Source organism: Eriocheir sinensis, chromosome 20, assembly GCF_024679095.1.
Source record: "Eriocheir sinensis breed Jianghai 21 chromosome 20, ASM2467909v1, whole genome shotgun sequence".
Lineage (NCBI taxonomy): Eukaryota > Metazoa > Arthropoda > Malacostraca > Decapoda > Varunidae > Eriocheir > Eriocheir sinensis.
Genome location: NC_066528.1, coordinates 9,284,190 through 9,302,914, shown reverse-complemented (window position 1 = coordinate 9,302,914; position 18,725 = coordinate 9,284,190). Strand labels below are relative to the sequence as shown.

The window sequence follows — 18,725 nt, the reverse complement described above, 5'->3', positions numbered from 1 at the left end:
GAGATTTAGAAATGACGTCACGGAGGTTATGTAGAATTAAGGGGGAAATAACACCTATAGTTGAAAGATCTCGGGGTACTGGGGAGTGAGACAAGTGAGAATGGGAAGGTACTGGGAATGAGACGAGATAGACAAAGATAAAGACTTCACTTACTTACCTCACGACACTACCATTAATATACAAATCTTACAAATATATTACATGTGTCGAGGCGTATCATATCTCGCCTCGGTGCTGGAGACATGACTAACAATATTTCCTCGGTGTTCAACAATTAACATTCAGCTGGTGTGCAGTGATCATACAACACCGAGTACTTAGTGAACCTTACCGCACATGGATATAGATACATTTATATACACATTGAAAGCAGAGAAACAAGCCTGGAACATTTAATAAGAGATGCTCAGTGGGTGGAGGACTTTCAAAGCTGCCACAATATAGAGAACATTGCGGTACTTCTTAATCCCTTTGTTGGTAATTTCAGACAGAGGGACGGATTAGTACACTGCTGTCCTCTATGTATAAGCAACTTTGACGGTCCATTGAAAAAAAATTAAAACATATAGGTTATACATCATTATAGTTTTGTGAAGGCATTGCATCTTGTTTGTGCAGGTTTAGGGTAGCAATGCAGTTATTCGTTCATAAGTTAAGCATGTTTTTAGATTGCTTGGGTGATGAATGACATTGAGTGATGAGGTGATGTGCTTCTATACATATAATTGTGCTTTTTTCTCCTCCCCCTCCTTCTCCTCCTCCCTTCCCCCTTTGTTCATTATTTTCTCTCCCTGTTGACTATTACATACTATTTTCATTCGATCATTTCCCTTCTCCATTTCATCCAAACACCATACATTCTGACTAGAGAGAGAGATGAAAATGGCAGTCTTGAATGATGATATAGTAATTGTTGAGACTAGTAATGAATAAGGAGAAATATAAATGAGTTGTAATTAGACTCACTTCTAACCTCCATCTTCTCCCTCGCCAGGACATCAAGACCAAGGTGGACCTGAGCGACAGTGGCTTCGGTTTAGTTTGATATATAAAAGTAGTTTCATTTGCCCTCTTATAAGATCTTCAATATTTCTTTCTCAACTCTCCGGTCATTCAAATTAGTGAGATGTATTTCTGTCATATCTTCACTTATTAATAACATGAGTTCTCCAGTTATCATTTTCTCTCCCCAGTTTGCTTTGATCCTATTTTCAGTGTAGTTGGGGAGCCCTTACTAGCTCCACATTTACTCCTATGATGTTCTGAGTATATACGTAACTAATTTTATGATTCATGTTTCTGTTCCCATCCTTATCAATCATCGTTACATTTCTGGCCTATTCTTACTCAGCCCTTCTCCCTCTCTCTCTCTCACAAGGGATACTCATGAATCAGAACTAGAGGCTCCCTTCCTTTTACGCTTCCTCCCTGCTGCCACATCTCTCTCTCTCTCTCTCTCTTTTTACAACAAAGGAGACGGCTCAAGGGCAACAAAAAGTGTAGAAAAAAAAGCCCGCTACTCACCACTCCCATAATAGACAAAAGTAAAGAGAGGCCAAAAGAGAGGTCAATTTCGGGTGGTCAATTTCCGCTCCCCTTAAGACAGTTTGCACACAATCTTCCTCTCATTCTTCCCCTGATACGAGAAGGCAGCAAGGGTGTGCATCCTCTCTCCTCTATCTAACTTATTTATTGTTTATTTCTGCTTATTCCTGTTCTCTTCCCTTCTTTTTTCTTGTCTTTTTTCTATCTTACCCAAGGCTACAATTTAACCCGGTAGCAGCGGGAATCATGTTTCTTAATGGTCCCCCCAAGCGAGAAAAATGAGAAAAAATCACCCCTCACACAAACCATTTCATAATATATATCAAAGCATTTGTGATCAGATTATGTATCATCTATTTTGGGGGTTTTATATAATGGCACAAATCTGGCTCATCGCTGCTACACGGTAAAGCCACAAATTTGGCCCGTCTCTGCTACACGGTAAAGCCACAAATTTGGCCCGTCGCTGCTACCAGGTTAAGAGCATCCCTGACTGATACTTGGTGCAGGTGAGGACTGTGTGAGATGACAGTGAGGAAACAGAATGTACGTTACCAGTAGAGTTCTAATACCGCCCTGCAATGACAAAGACGATTAATGAGGATGTCCAGAGAGATATAAAAAGAACATAATTATTTACGAAAGTTATGAGATCGCACCGTTTTTTTTTAGGAGGCAGCTCAAGGGCAAAAATAAATGAGAAATACAGCCCACTATAAAAGAGAACATAACTGGGAATTCAATAAGGTTGGCTGAGGAAAGTTATTTATCAGGTTAACAACAACAAAACCTCTTTCTCCCACCCACCCTCCACCTGGCGCTAACGAGGCCACACTCACCTGGTAGATCTGGAATATCTCGCGCAGGATGTTGATGGCTGCCATGACGATGATCACCCACTTGCCCGCCATCACGAAGCCACTGTCGCTCAGATCCACCTTGCTCTTGATGTCCTGGCGAGGGGGAAGATGGAGGTTAGAAGGGAGTCTTATTACAACTTTTTTTTCTTCTTTTTTTTTTTACAGCAAAGAAGACAGTTCAAGGGAGTAAAAAAGAAAAAGAAAACAATATTAAAGAAAAAAACCCTGCTACTTACTGCTCCTGAATAGAGTACAGAGAGGTCAATTTCAGAGGTCAATTTTTCCCCTTATTCATTACTAGTCCTAACGATTACTATATCATCATTCAAGACTGCCATTCTCTCTCTCTCTCTCTCTCTCTCTCTCTCTCTCTCTCTCTCTCACCGGAACCATAAGATCTGTGTCATCTGAACATCTATGTAAATCTATAAATCTCTTACGCACATTACTTCGGTATAAAACTCTATGGTGACAGCCTTTCACATTTCACTACCTCCAGGGATTTCCTCTATAGATTCTCCTTTTTTTATTTATTTTTTTTCATTCCTCATTCACCCATAATCCTGTTCCTTCTTCCCTATCTTTCCCTTCACTCACTCATCCTCCTTCTCACCCTCTCTTTCTCTCTCTAGTAAGGCAGAAATATGTATGGATCCCGTATGTTAAGGTGTGTGGAATATATGGTGTAGTTACTGTTTAGTTTAATGTCGCAGTGTTTAGGTGAGGTCAGGTTGTTTCATGTGTCAAATGGTCCATGCAATACACATATCTTAACATACATGACACATACATATTAGTGCCATGCAGTCTCTCTTGGGTTCCTTCAGACATCATTCATCCTGTGCGTACAAACTCAAATACACCAACAGCCTGACCGCCTATCTTCTGGGTGTTAATTCAACCATACACTACACACATTTATACATACACGCAACGTTGCCAGATTGTCTTCCTCAGCCTCTTATATTTACCGACTTCCGACCCAAAAACTGTCTCGTGGACCCTAATAAGGAGATTCACTTACAATTATCGTTAAAATTGTTAATTTCTGATGTTTCTTGGCAATAGTTAGGCGTCAGAAACCGGTAAATACCATGCTCTGAGTACGACAATCTGGCAACGGTGCATACACGACACCTACATATAGGGCCATACAGTCTCTCTTGGGTTCCTTTAGACATCATTCATCCTGTGCGTACAAACTCGAATACACCAACAGCCTGACCACCTATCTTTTGGGTGTTAATTCAACCATACACTACACACATTTATACATACACGACACCCACATATAGTGCCGTACAGTCTCTCTTGGGTTCCTTCAGACATCATTCATCCTGTGCGTACAAACTTGAACACACCAACAGCCTGACCACCTATCTTTTGGGTGTTAATTCAACCATACACTACACACATTTATACATACACGACATCTACATCTTAGTGCTGTACAGTCTCTCTTGGGTTCCTTCAGACATCATTCATCCTGTGCGTACAAACTCGAACACACAAACGGCCTGACCACCTATCTTTTGTGTGTTAATTCAACCATACACTACACACATTTATACATACATGACACCTATATGTAGTGCCGTACAGTCTCTCTTGGGTTCCTTCAGACATCAGCCATCCTGTGCGTACAAACTCGAACACACAAACGGCCTGACCGCCTACCTCACATGAGCCTGAGTCCCGGGCGTCCTGAATAAGGGGAAGGCCGTTGCTGACGTTCTGCATCACGTACTCAACCCACGCCCAGTCTCTGAAACGGGAAGAGAAATTGCATGACTGAACTAAACTTTGAGAGCATTATTCACTGGCAACTGTTATCATAAGTTTGCTCTTTCTGACTTTTTTTTTTACAGCAAAGGAGACGGCTCAAGGGCAACAAAATGAGTGCAGAGAGGAAAAAAGCCCGCTACTCACTGCTCTCTGATGCTTATTATACGTCAATAAATAAATGAATAAATAAATGGAAGCGTATGAACATATTCCTCTCTTTCTCTATTGACGAAACTTAATAGCTACACTCCTGCACTGGTTAATGTCATTTTTTTTTTTTTTTTTTACAACAAAGGAGACAGCTCAAGGGCACAAAAAAAGGAAACAATAATAAAAAAAAAGCCCGCTAGTCGCTGCTCCTAAAAAGAATCCAAATAGGTGGCCGAAAACCGGGTCTGATGTATTACTATTATTTCTACAGGAATGGAAGTGGCTGGAGTGCACCAACAGAAAACAAAATAGGTGGATATCCTACAAGAAGACATCACCAAGCTACAGGAATGGAACAAAAAGTGGCCGCTACAATTCTGTGAAGGAAAATGTAAAGTCCTGCAGCTGGACGTTACTTACTTTGCCGTGAGGACATAGCCGGTGAGGAAGGTGAGGAAGACTGTGTAGAAGAGAAGTGTTGAGTAGTACACGAATCTGAAACACAAAGATGATAATAAATAAATAAATAATGAAAGAAAGAAAAGAACACAAAAGACAAGTGTATGTAGCCGGTGAGGAAGGCTGTGTAGAAGAGAAGTGTTGAGTAATACACGAATCTGAAACACAAAAATGATAATAAATAAATAATGAAAGAAAGAAAGAAAACAAAAGACAAGTAATGGAGACTCACGTTACCATCTACACACCCTCGTTCTTTACCCTGCATCGACTTTTCACCTAGATATCGTCTTTTTACAGTGAAGGAGGGAGCTCAAGGATAAAGAGAAAAAAAAGAGAAAACAAAAAAATATAAAAATAAATAAATAAATAATGAAAGAAAAGAAAACAAAAGACAAGTAAAACCCCGACATCCGAAAGCGGATGCTATCTGAAAACCGACGTCCGAAATTGATCTGATAACGTAATTAAATTTTTTTTCTATACTAACACGTTATAAAAACATCAAAATAAATAAAAAGTAACTACATATGTACTGCATAATACATTTGAAAATTGATAAAAACAGTTAAATAATATGCTTTCTTAATATTGCTTAAATAGTTTGCAAATGAATAGATCAATGTAATACAAAACATTAAACAAACTCATCACCACGCCCATTCTTCGCTTCTCGCCCAGACGAGGGCGCTATGAATCTAACAAAAACTACTACGATTACTCTGCTAATTGCATTCTCAAGACAACGCATAAACACTAATTCTCTCCACTCCATATGCCACCTTCCAAATACACGAAAGGCGCGATAATATGAGTCATCATATCAGGTTCCACCTGCACGATGCACCGTTATCGTACTTGCAAGCTTGCACAACCATTCACAATCGACTCTGCAACATCTACAATTCAGATCTGCAACGCCACAAGTATCAACATACACTGTCCAGGACACTGTCCAGACAACAAATATGCTACAATAAAAACAAAAACATCACATGTTTTATGTTTAGACATTTGTTTGACTTTGCGCAGGTTTGTTTGCTCTTGGCTCATTGTTTACAGTCGGCGGCAGTCAAGGCTGGCCATTAATTTCACACACTGGGCAGTCACATCGCGTTCTACCTGTGCTTCGACCTCACCATAAATCCGGATTATCCGAAAAATCGGCTTATCCGAAAGAGGCTTCCCTCCTTCCATTTCGGATAATCGGGGTTTTACTGTAATTGGGACTCGTGTTACCATCTACACACCTTTGTTCTTTTCCCTGCATCGACTTTTCCCCTAGATATCGTTTTTTTACAGTGAAGGAGGGAGCTCAAGGATAAAGAGGAAAAAAAGAGAAAACAAAAAAAGCCTGACATACTTTCATACATCAATTTTTCACACAGTATGTTTTTTTTAGTGAAGGAGGCAGCTCAAAAAAAAAGAAAAAAAGAAAAGAATAAAAAAATAAAGCCGTATCTTCTTCCTTTCACCAACTTTTCACATGGTATTTTTTTTACATTGAAGGAGGCAGCTCAAAAAAAAAAAAAATAAATAAAAAAATAAAAAAAAAATAATAATAATAATAATAATAATAATAATAATAATAAAAAAATAAATAAATAAATAAAGCTGTATCTTCTTCCTTTCACCAAGTTTTCACATGGTATTTTTTTTTACATTGAAGGAGGCAGCCCCCCCTCCCCCCCCCAAAAAAAAAAAAATAAAAAAAAAAAATAAATAAAATAAAAAATAATAATAATAATAAAATAAAATAAAGCCATATCTTCTTCCTTTCACCAACTTTTCACATAGCATTATTTTAACAGTGAAGGAGGCAGCTAAAAAAAAGAAAAAAAGAAAGTGAAAAAAATCCCACTGACCCACATTCCCTTGCATCCACCCATCCGCTTTACCTTCCATAGCTCATCCACTTGTGCTTGACGAGGGAGATGGACACGGGGTGGTTGAGGAGGTTCAGGCGTCTATACTTCACCATCAGCATGAGCGGGTGATTCTTCTTAAGGTCGCGGGACTCTTGGGTGTAGAGCTCGGCGTGGTCCAGCAAGCGCCCCTCCTCGTCGTAAGGGGACTCCATGGTGCTGGCGGAGGCGAGAGAGTCCACCTCCGAGCCATAGCCGTAATTTATATAGCTGTCATCCACCAGCTCGAAATTGAAGAACATGGAGTAGCGTTCGTCATCTGCATCCATTCCGTTAGAGTTTGTGCATCTGGGGATAGAGGAGGAGAGGTTACGGTAAAGTTGAGGGTATGTGGTATAGCTGCATGTTGCCTCAGTGCTCATCTCCGACACACAGATCCTCGCTATTTCAGACCACCAAGAACAGCGTCATAAGCAACTCTTTACATATAGACCATCAGTTACTTTTTAGAGGGGTAGAGACATAGGTAGAGTTGAGAGCATATGCTAGATCTGTGCGTTGCCTCAGTGCTCATCTCTGTCACATTGGTCCTTGCTGCTACAGAACACCGTCACCGCCTTACCTGTTGAGCACCGCCTCCGCCACGTCCGGGAACTTCCTGATGAGCATCCTGAAGGGGGTGATGCGCCGGCCCTTCAGGTCAATCCGAACGTTCTTCATGGCCATCTCCCACTCCGAGGACTTCACGATGGCCATGCAGACGTCCCTGGAGAAGGCGCCGGGTTACTAGGCTTCACCAGGGTTAGTTCTTTACAGTTCTTGCTATTAGGATTCACCAGGTTTAGTTTTTGACAATATTTGCTACTAGACTTGACCAGGTTTAGTTTTTTACAATTCCTCAAAATTTTCAAATTTAAATACTAATCTTCAAAGCAGTAATAAAAGGTTTTCTGCTTTATTTTTGGGGTTTGAACACTAAATAAAACCTCTTCTAATTATTCTGGGAGTTCTAATGAGACAAAAAATTTCTAGTTAACACTTCTCTGTCTTACTTATTAACCCTCTCACCCACAATGATGCATTTTGCGTCATCAAAGGGTAAAAGGTCCTGGCGCACGATGACGTGAAATGCGTCATAAACCTTAAAAGAATTGATTAAAAATTAAGTTTTTCGTTAAAGTGCGTCAAATTTGGAAGCGTCATTTGTTGGGATAAGTTTCTTAATGGTAACATATGGCAACCTTTCTAAGGAGCGTAGATGAGAAGCTTTGAGCGATTTTTATTTGTTAGGCTACTCTGATGGGAGAGGAAAAAAATACAGTTTTCTCGGTGTAACTCGGGAACTAATAGGCATATGAGGATTTTGAGGATACCATGAGAATCCTCACTAAATTCCGCTTCAAAACATATATTCGGCTAAAAAAGTTGTCCCACAAAATTTTGAGCTAGCGAGTGGGTAAGAGTTGGTACTTAGGATTCATTGTCTACAATACTCTATACGGAGACTTGAAACAAGTTTGTATTGTTTATATATATTTTCCTCTATTTTTATTTGCGCATGTTCTAGTACAAGTCTTTATGAAGCCATTGATACCTAATTTATTGGGGTATGATATATCTGTGAGGGTAAAATACGTCCGGGAATGTAGAGTATCGCAGCGGCAAAAAAAGGCCGGTCGGGCCTGAGAAATGCATGATGAGTGGAACAGAAACTTCTTGGAAACTTACGGTGTGCGAGAGGGTTAATAAAGAAATAGAGATAAGGACACATATGGGCAACACAGATTCCTACTTCTTCCCCGCAGCGATGGCGAGCTCCAGCGCATTCCTCCCTGAGCTGTCCATGGTGTGGAGGGAGGCGCCGCGCTCCAAGAGTAGCCGAGTGACAGCCACGTGGCCCTCCTTGGCAGCCAACTGCAGGGGCGTCGTCTTGGTCTGGGGAAAATGAGAGCTGTTTTAGGATACTGTTGATGGAATGTCTTGTGAAGCCATGTATTGTCCAACTTCATAGCAAAGGAAAAGAAACAAGATGGTTGGTCTGGGGAAGATGACAACTGTTTTAGGATTGTACTAGGCGCTGCAATGTCTTGAAAAATCATGTGTATTTCTATCTCAGTAGTATAGAATAATTAGTATTGAATACTTTTTGATGATTATGACATTTTCAGGTACTTGAAATAATTTTGGGGACATTTTTGGGGTCACTTATGATTCAAGATGTATTAAAAGGTAACCACTGATTATTTGTGGAGTTTTCAAATGTGCAGAAGTCTTACCCAAAATCCATGCAATGCTTTTTACAGTAAAGGAAGCAGCTCAAGGGCGAAGCATAACTGGCACCACTATAGAAATTGCCTGTGCCATGACGGGCTTGGGCTGACCATCTGGCCCCTGAAGAAAGCCTACCGGCGCTATAGGCGGGGATGTATAAAAAAAAAAAAAAAATAAATAAAAAAATAATAAAAAAAAGTCTGCTAAGCAACAAATATTTCTATGTCACCCCAACACACACTTCCACTGCCTGCCTGCTTTCTACATCACCAAAACACACAATATCCACCATCTATTTACCTTGTCCATAGGGTCGAGGGGTGAGTCATAGTCCAGCAGCTCATGAACACAGAACACGTGACCCCTGGCGGAGGCACAGTCCAGGGGGGTCCAGAGGGAGGAGTTCCGGGCCTCCACATCAGCGCCGGCCTCCAGCAGGGTGCGCACCACATCTGTGTGTCCCTGGAGGCAAGCAAGGTGCAGCGGGGTCTCCGAGTTCTCGTTCTCGTCAGTGATAAGATACCGGTAGCGTTTCACCAGCTCCTTCACCACCCTGGGGCAAGACAGTGTTAGGGGGTATGTTAGTGTTGGCTGTGAGGGAGGAGGATACACCTAAGTTCACCAGCACCTTCACCACCCTGGGGCAAGACAGTGTTAGGGGGTATGTTAGTGTTGGCTGTGAGGGAGGAGGATACACCTAAGTTCACCAGCTCCTTCACCACCCTGGGATGAGACAGTGTTAGGGGGAATGGTTATGTCAGCTGTGAGGCAGGAGAATACACATAAGTTGCATATAATTTGAGCAAAAACTGTGTATCATAATGTACAGTATGTTTAGAAATGCTTAGTAATGTTTAGTAATGTTGAAACTCATCTTTAAGTGAAAGCAATTTTCCTTTTCTGAACACATACATTTTTCTAAAGCTTTAAATGCATAAATAATTGGGTTTTGATAACTTGGGAGGGAGGAGAACACATTTTTGTTACATATACAACTTTAGGGAACACCATGCATTATAAATAGAGTAATTTTCTTGTTTTGCACACATACAATTCACCGTAGTTTAAGATACCCATACTATCAAGTTTCAACAACTAATGGTTATCAATATATTCGATAAGGAATCCTCTACCTAATAAGAATGCACAATAATCATATATTCTAAGATGGCTGTGGGTGTACTGGAAAATACCGTGATCTCTGCCACTCACTTGACCTGCCCCGCCTCGGCCGCCACGTGCAGGGCCGTCTCCTCGTCCTCGTTCTTGTTGTCGACACGTGAGCCGGCCTCCAGCAGCTTCTCGATGATGTTCAGGTAGCCTCGCCGCGCCGCCTCGTGCAGCGGAGAGTTGTCGTAGCGGTCACTCACGTCCACCAACTCCAGGCAGCGCGGGTCACTGAGGAGGACCTGGGGCAAGGGTTGGAAGGGTTAGGAATGACCTCAAGGGAAGGAAAAGGCTGAGGAGGACCCGAAGCAAGGATTAGAAGAGTTAGGAATAGACAAGGGTGACCTGCATCAAGGGTTGGAAAGGTTAAAAAATGACCTCAAAGGAAAAAAAAAAAAAATGAGGGGCACCTGAAGCAAGGATTAGAAGGGTTAGGAACAGATAAGGAGGACCTGCATCAAGGGTTGGAAGGGTTAAGAATGACCTCTGCAGAAATAAAAGGCAGAGAAGAACCTACAGTAAGAATTGAAAAGGCTTAGATGACCTCCAGAGAAATAAAAGGTTGAGGGGCACCTGAAGCAAGGATTAGAAGGGTTAGGAATAGACGAGGGTGACCTGCATTAAGGGTTGGAAAGGTTAAAAAATGGCCTCCAGGGAAATAAAATGCTGAGAAGAACCTGCATTAAGGGTTGGGAAGGTTATGAATGACCCTTAGAGTAATAAAAGGCTGAGGAGGATCTATATTTGCAGGAAGGATTGCAAGGGTGATGTATGAGCTCCAGAGAAATAAATGGCTGTTATAGAGGGAACTGAAGAGCTTTGGGGAAGAAATACATAGATGGTTGAGGTGAACAGTCTGTCATCTTAAGCATAGACTTCATATACTCACTTCAAAGGGCTGATTAAAAGTCTCACATTGTTCTTTTCTCAACACTTTGCTATTCTGTCATCCACTTCTCTCCCTCCCTCCCTCTGACACCCCATCACACTCCATCATCCTGGGCACCCTTCTGCACCCTCACCCTCACCTCCAGCGCCTCCTCGTTGCCCTGCTCGGCACACCAGAACACCGCCGTCTTGTCATCCTTGTCTATGGCGTCCACGTTGGCACCTCTCTCCACCAGGGTCGCCAGGGCCACTCGCCGCCAGCAGCAGGGGCGTGAAGGAGTCCCTGAAGGTGGCCGGGGGGTGAGTGTATGCAGGAATTAGTGGGTTTTGAGCTTTACTTTTTTATTTTTATTTTTACAGGGCATTAAGCAGCTCAAGGGCACGAAGGAAAGAGGAAACACAGAAAGCTTACAAGTGCTGCTATATAAGATGTCTACAAGAGCCTTGGCAAAGAGAGGCATAGATGACTACAGTAAAAACTTTGTCAGGAATTAATGGGTTTTGAGCTTTACTTTTTATTTTTATTTTTACAGGGGATTGGGCAGCTCAAGGACACGAAGAGGAAACAGAGAAAGCTTAAAAGTGGTGTTATACAAGACATCTAAGAGCCTTGGCAAAGAGAGGGATAGATGACTACAGTAAAAACTTTGTCAGGAATTAATGTGTTTTGAGCTTTACTTTTTATCTTTATTTTTACAGGGGATTGGGCAGCTCAAGGGCACAAAGGAAAAGAGGAAAAACAGAACGCTTACAAGTGCTGTTATATAAGACATCTAAGAGGCTTGGCAAAGAGAGGCATAGATGACTATAGTATAAAGTTTGTCATAAGCATAAACTCTATATCTAAGGCACAGCAAAGGTGAGGAGCTGGAAACCAAAGGACATGTAATCACTTGGTGAAGAAAAGCATAGATGGCTGAGGTGTAAAGTTCATGACCTTGAGTACAAACTTCATAATAGAGGAAAAGTAAAGGAAACAAAGAACAAATGGTCGTCACTCACTTGTCACGCCTCTCAATCTTGGCACCAAAGTTGAGGAGTATGTTGATGGCGTCGGACTGGTTGTGGATGGCAGCCTTGTGGAGCGGCGTCTGCTGGGAGCTGTCGATGCTGTCCAGCCGAGCGTTGTTCTGGGGAGAGGAACATGAAAGCTATCAGAAACATCGGCTGGTGACGGGAGCGCGGGGTGAGGAGGGACAGTGGCCAACACAAGTGTCAAGTGTTGAAAGTGAAGTACAAATGGAAATAAAATGAGAACGTGCATTTTTGTTGTTTCCGTGACCTACTAATGTATTAATAATGTGTTTTTTTAAGGTTAGAGTAACAAAATCCCCAAAATAGGCAGACTTTCCCAGTGTCCAGGAATGTAACCCCCCCTATTAATATGGTTTCATATGGGAAAATTATGTTTAAATAACACGATTTTAAATAACACGACATCTCCAGGAACGTAACCCTCGCGTTAATCAATAGGTGACTGTATACAAAACTATTAGTCATGTTACTTTTATTATAGTAGAGGGAACAGCTCAAGGGAAAAACAAAAAGAAAACAAGAAAAACAACTCAGCACTGCTCCTAAAAACAGAACACAATGATGCCTAACTTTTCAAACAGTAATTTTACCCACTGTGTTATCTGTCATGAGGGAACAACTCAAGGGAAAAAACAAAAAGAAAACAAGAAAAACAACTCAGCACTGCTCCTAAAAACAGAACACAATGATGCCTAACTTTTCAAACAGTAATTTTATCCACTGTGTTACCTGCCATGTGGGAACAATTCAAGGGAAAAAACAAAAAGAAGAAAAAAACAGCTCAGCACCACTCCTAAAAAAATAACACATTGATGCCTAACTTTTCAAACAGTAATTTTACCCAGTGTGTTGCCTGCCATGAGGGAACAACTCAAGGGAAAAAACAAAAAGAAGAAGAAACAAACAGCTCACCATAATAACAATACCCATTTATAATTAGGGTTCAAATGGTTAATTATTGATGTTTTTTGTGCAATTGTTATGGGTCAAACTGGAAAATACAATGTTCTGAGTACGATAATCTGGTGACACCTCCTCCCTGTGTACTCACCTCCAGCAGAAGTTGTACGATGTCCGCGTTGCCGGTGACAGCCGCAGCGTGGAGGGGCGTGGAGAGGGTGTCACGCATGGAGTTCGCGTCTGCGCCCGCCTGGATCAGCCGATGCACGATCTGTTCGGAGGCGAGTGATGGAGTTATAAGGGAAATGTATTGGATGGTGCATTCTTTTTTCTGCTTGTATATCAGACAAAGGAATAATTAGTAAGATGGTGGAAAACTCTCTCTCTCTTTCTCTCTCTGTCTCTGTCCATGATCTCCTACCTATCATATAAGAAAATTAAATGAGGATAAGTATTGTCTTCAAAATGAGGGAACCAGAAATTTAGTCAGGGAATATAAAGAAAAGGAAAAACAAAATTGAAAAAAAGATAACTGAGAAAAGAAGAAACCAGAAATTTAGTTAAGCAATATAAAGAAAAGCAAAAATTGTACGATATGTTGGGTATTGTTGTGGCAGCAGTGTTCTGGCCCGCCATGTTTAGTTTGTGCCAAGGCGCCATCAGTAAAGGACCACACACGTCCCCTTGTGTCTTGCTCACATCCTACATGGCTCAGTGAGTTCTTAGATGCCTACGTGTTCATCATGGCTGGACATCCTCGCTTCACAACCTAGATGCCCAGGTCCAGCCGCCGGGCACCACATGCGCCGACAATGCTGGAGCGAGCCCAGCAAGTTCTTGCGGCGCAGACCGAAGCCATCACGGCCTTCCAGCAGCAGCTCGTGTTACAGCCTGCCACAAGGCATCATCCGCCGCCCTGCATCCCAGCCTCAGCAGCCCCGGAAAAATGCGAAGCGGAGATGTCTACAGCAGCCTTCCGGTCATGGAGGCAGTCAATGGAATGCTGGCTGCAGCTCAACGGTTGGGCGCAGCAAAAAGTGGTCCTGCACATACGCCTCTACTGCACGCCATCCCTTCAGCGCACCTTGGACGCCAGGTTTGACATAGTACAGTGGCAGGCGCTGCCCACTCCCTGCACTCGAAGAAAACATACCCCGTTTGGAGGAGTGGCTCCTCTGTCACTTCTCTGCGTCTAACTTTAACACTGACGGGTGCCCCCTCCCAGTGATGGCAGGGAAGCCGCATCAGATCCACCTTCGCCTGGACGCCAAGCCACACACCTGCCACACACCAGCTCCGGTACCAAGACACTGGGAAGCAGAAGTGAAGAAACAGCTCAACGAGGATGTGAGGAAGGGGGTACTGGAGCCATTGCCGGGTTCCCCACCACGTCTACAAGACAACAGCTGATGCACACTGGTGATTTCATCAAGTAGAACTGCATGCGGACAGCAGAAGACTCACCACCTTCATCACCCCATGGGGTCGCAACAGGTATTGCAGGACCCCCATGGGGCACTGTGCAGCCCCGGACGCAAACACCAGGAAGTACGACGACGCCATCGCAGGCATCTCGAGGAAGCTGGAGTGCATTGATGTCTCGATGACACTCATTTACAATGCCAGTATAGAAGACGCCTTCTGACACACGTGATCACCGAGGTCCTTCCACATCGGCAGTATACAATCAAGCTGGACGGGAGTGGCCGCCTCTCACTACGAAATCGCAGGCACCTACGGGCTGTGTGAGTCACTCAGCAGTCCTCAGACGCCAGGCCTTCACAGCCATCCCACCCAGTCGCCACCTGGGGAGGTCTCAACACCCTCGAAGAAATGTAGTGACCAAGATGGATGACAGATTTTGTGACTAAGCTAAGCCCACTTGGTGGAGTGTGTGTGTATGTGGGTAACTTGTGTGTGTGCAGTCTTACACGGAATTTGATACTTCAGGTTTAATGATACTTTTGGGCTCATTATTAGATATTTTATATGTGCATATTTATACGCTTATATCGGGAGGGGGGGGAGAGAGAGAGAGAGAGAGAGAGAGAGAGAGAGAGAGAGAGAGTATGATATGGTGGGTATTGTTGTGGCAGCAGTGGGCTGCATTCTGGCCCGCCATGTTTGGTTTGTACCAAGGCACCATCAGTAAAGGACCACACACGTCCCCTTGTGTCTTACTCACGTCCTATAGAGACAAAATTAAAAAAAGGAAATCTGTCAAAAAAGAAGACACAAAATTCAGTTGAGCGATGTGAAGGAAAGCAGAAATCAAATGAGAGGAAAATTGAAAAGAAAAAAAAAGAAGAAAAAAAAAAAAAAAAGATTGTTCAATAAATGTTCTGCTGCCGACGCTTACTTCGAGGTGGCCGTTGTTCACAGCATGGTGCAGGCAGGTCTGTCCCTCGCTGTCCCTGTCGCCCACCAGCCGTTCCACCATCGCCGCCCCGCCAAGCTTGTGGCCGGAACTCAGCAGCAACTCAACAATATTCTGGGGAAGGAGAGTAAGGGACATATTCTTAAACATTTCGGCGCCCAAGCACACACATTTGGCATGGCTTTTGTATTAATGACCCTGGTGATAGTTGACCCTTCTTCTAAACTCGAAACCCCAAAATAATCTCAAGAATACGATTGATCATGTTTTCGTCCTTTGCAAATAGTTGATGTGGGTGTTGGTACCGGACCACAAGCAGAGTCTGTTTTTATTTAACGTTGGTCGTATTTATAATTATTCTCATGAAAACTATCAAGCACACACGTTTGGCATGGCTTTCGTAGGGGTTAAGGGCCTTTCCATGGGGTAGTTTAATGACCCTGGTGATAGTTTGACCCTCCTTCTAAACTCCGAAACCCCCAAAATAATCTCAAGAATACGATTGATCATGTTTTCGTCCTTTGCAAATAGTTGATGTGGGTGTTGGTACCGTTTCAGAATACCACCCTAACCATCAATGTCACTATGTTTGTCAAGCCATATATCATTACAGGAAGAACATGACCACAAGCAGAGTCTGTTTTTATTTAACGTTGGTCGTATTTATAATTATCCTCATGAAAACTATTATGCTCTCTGGAATCAAGCTTAATAATGACCTTCAAGCTTTATAATCAAACTTCATAATCATCAAGCTATGTAATCATCCTCATAAACACTAACAAACTCTCTGTCTTGCATTCATTTGTCCTATTTTCATCACTTTGCCTCTAGTGGGGGTTCTAGACTACTCTCACTGGATGGGTAGTCACATATATCAATGGGGCACTCACTGTCTTCATCTTCATCATTTTTGTAAAGTAGTCACCACATTCTGTTTTCCCTCTCTGTATATTATGACAATTTCTGCCGTTCATATTCTAATAAAGGGGAAAGGCAAATATTTAGTGGGTACTGTCCCTTGTGAGCCCTCTAGAACTAGCCCTGACTTTATTCCTCAGACAACACCCTCTGATAAGTTGGCACTGACAGACACTCACCAGGTGGCCCTCCATGGATGCGCGGTGGAGTGCCATCTGCTCACTTTCATCCTTGGCGAAGAGGCTGACCCCCGCGTTGATGAGGCTGTGGCAGATGTTGTAGTTACCGAAGGAGGCGGCCACGAACAGCGGTGTCATCAGCTGCTTGTCCTTCGCCTGTAAACCAAGGAGGTGATGAAGGGTGATGCGTGGGTAACATTTTAGAGTAACCAAAACTTAAACTAATATACATTGCTACGCTCACTTTCTAAATAGTTCTCTTAATAAATGTAATAACTACTTGTGTGGGTAACATTTCAGAGTCACCAAAACTTAAACTAATATACATTGCTACGCTCACTTTCTATATAGTTCTCTTAATAAATATAATAACTACTTGTGTGGGTAACATTTCAGAGTCACCAAAACTTAAACTAATACATTGCTACGTTCACTTTCTATATAGGGGTATCAGGGCACCTCTCCTCCCGAAATTGACCCCTCTTTCGGCCACTTCTTTGGATTTTTTTTTAGGAGCAGCGAGTAGTGGGCTTTTTTTTTTTTATTATTGTTTCTTTTTTTGTGCCCTTGAGCTGTCTCCTTTGTTATATATAAGCTCTCTTAATAGATATAATAACTACTTGTCCTTGGCCTGTCAAGAGAGGAAGTTATGCATTCTCATGAGTTTCCGATGAAGGGTGACATGTGGGCAATGTTTTAGGCTCCCCACACATCTTAAACTAACATACAGATACGTTCACTTACTACATAGTTCTCTTAATAGATACTGAAGTACAATAACATGATACAACTATTCCTGTGGCTGGAAAATAAATAGTTGAGTCTTGCAAACAGATTAAGGGAATCACTGGACATAAATATAACATGGTACAACTACTACAATGATTGAAAAAATATAGTCCAGTCTTGCAACACATTATGGGAATCAAGAGACACAACACATGCACTTCTGTTCTCATCAGTGACGTTACATAGAAATTTATTTAAGCAACACAAAGGTAAAAAAAAAAAAAAAAAAAAAAAAAAAAAAAAAAAGGAAAAGCTATGAGTAATGAAAGCAGACGCAAAACAACAGCAGCAAAAAATGGAAAAATATGAGATGAAGAAGCTGGAAAATCATTATGTAATATGAAGAAATCTCCAAAGCTTCCGTGACCCTGCTTGACCCGACCCAATCCTCACCTCCAGCATAATCTGAGGGCAGGCTATGAGGTCAGAGGCAGCCGGGTCGTTCCCTCTCATGGCGGCGTAGTGGAGCGGCGTCTGGCCATACACGTCAAGGGCATTCACCTCCGCCCCGCACTCCACCAGGATCCTGACCACTGAGTCCTTGGCCAGACCCGCCAGGCTTGAGTCTAGGTGCTGCAGGCTGTTCTTGGCTGTCACGGGGCAAGGGAAGGGAAGGGAAGGTTGTGTAATGGCTTTGTTGTGACAGATTTCTATGTTTAATTATACTAGAATGAGTGATTTTGGTTACTGAATAATACTGGATTGAGTCTTTAGTTTTTTAATTATATTGGAATGAGCATTTTTAGTTGTTTGATTGCACTGGAATGAGTCTTTGGTTGTTTAATAATACTGAAATGAATCTTTGAATGTTCAGTAATACTATAATGAGTGTTTAGTTTGGTTGTTTAATAATACTGAAATGAATCTTTGAATGTTCAGTAATACTATAATGAGTGTTTGGTTTGGTTGTTTAATAATACTGAAATGAATCTTTGAATGTTCAGTAATACTATAATGAGTGTTTAGTTTGGTTGTTTAATAATACTGAAATGAATCTTTGGATGTTCAGTAAAGCAAACAAAACCACATATAAAAATGGCTAATCTCAATGCCTCATACCATTCTCCTCATATTCCACCATTCCGTTTTCTTCCAGGCCTTCTTTCTCCTCCTCCTCATCTTTCTGCTCCTCCTCCTCCTCCTGCTGTTCCTGCTCTTCCTCATTCTCGTGCACCTCCTTGTCCTCCTCCACCCCTCGTCCTCCGTGGGTGGGGCCTTGAGGTCATCTTCCTCGGGGGTTTACTCTGCCTCCGGTATCTGAAAAAAGTAACTGAATCTTAAAAACCTATCTCCAGTCTTTCTCCTCCTCCTTTGCTTCTTTTATTCCTCCTCCTCCTCCTTCTCCTTCGCTTCTTATATTCCTCCTCCTCCTCCTCCTCCTCCTTCGCTTCTTATATTCCTCCTCCTCCTCCTCCTTCTTCGCTTCTTATATTCCTCCGCCTCCTCCTCCTTCGCTTCTTATATTCCTCCTCCTCCTCCTCCTCCTCCTCCTCCTCCTTCTTCGCTTATATTCTCCTCCTCCTCCTCCTTCGG

General features: G+C 42.4%; 1 pseudogene; it reads right to left on the bottom strand.

The window, feature by feature from the left end:
- LOC127001157 (transient receptor potential cation channel subfamily A member 1 homolog) overlaps nucleotides 1–18,725 on the bottom strand; it is a 52,728-nt pseudogene that overhangs the window by 10,517 nt on the left and 23,486 nt on the right.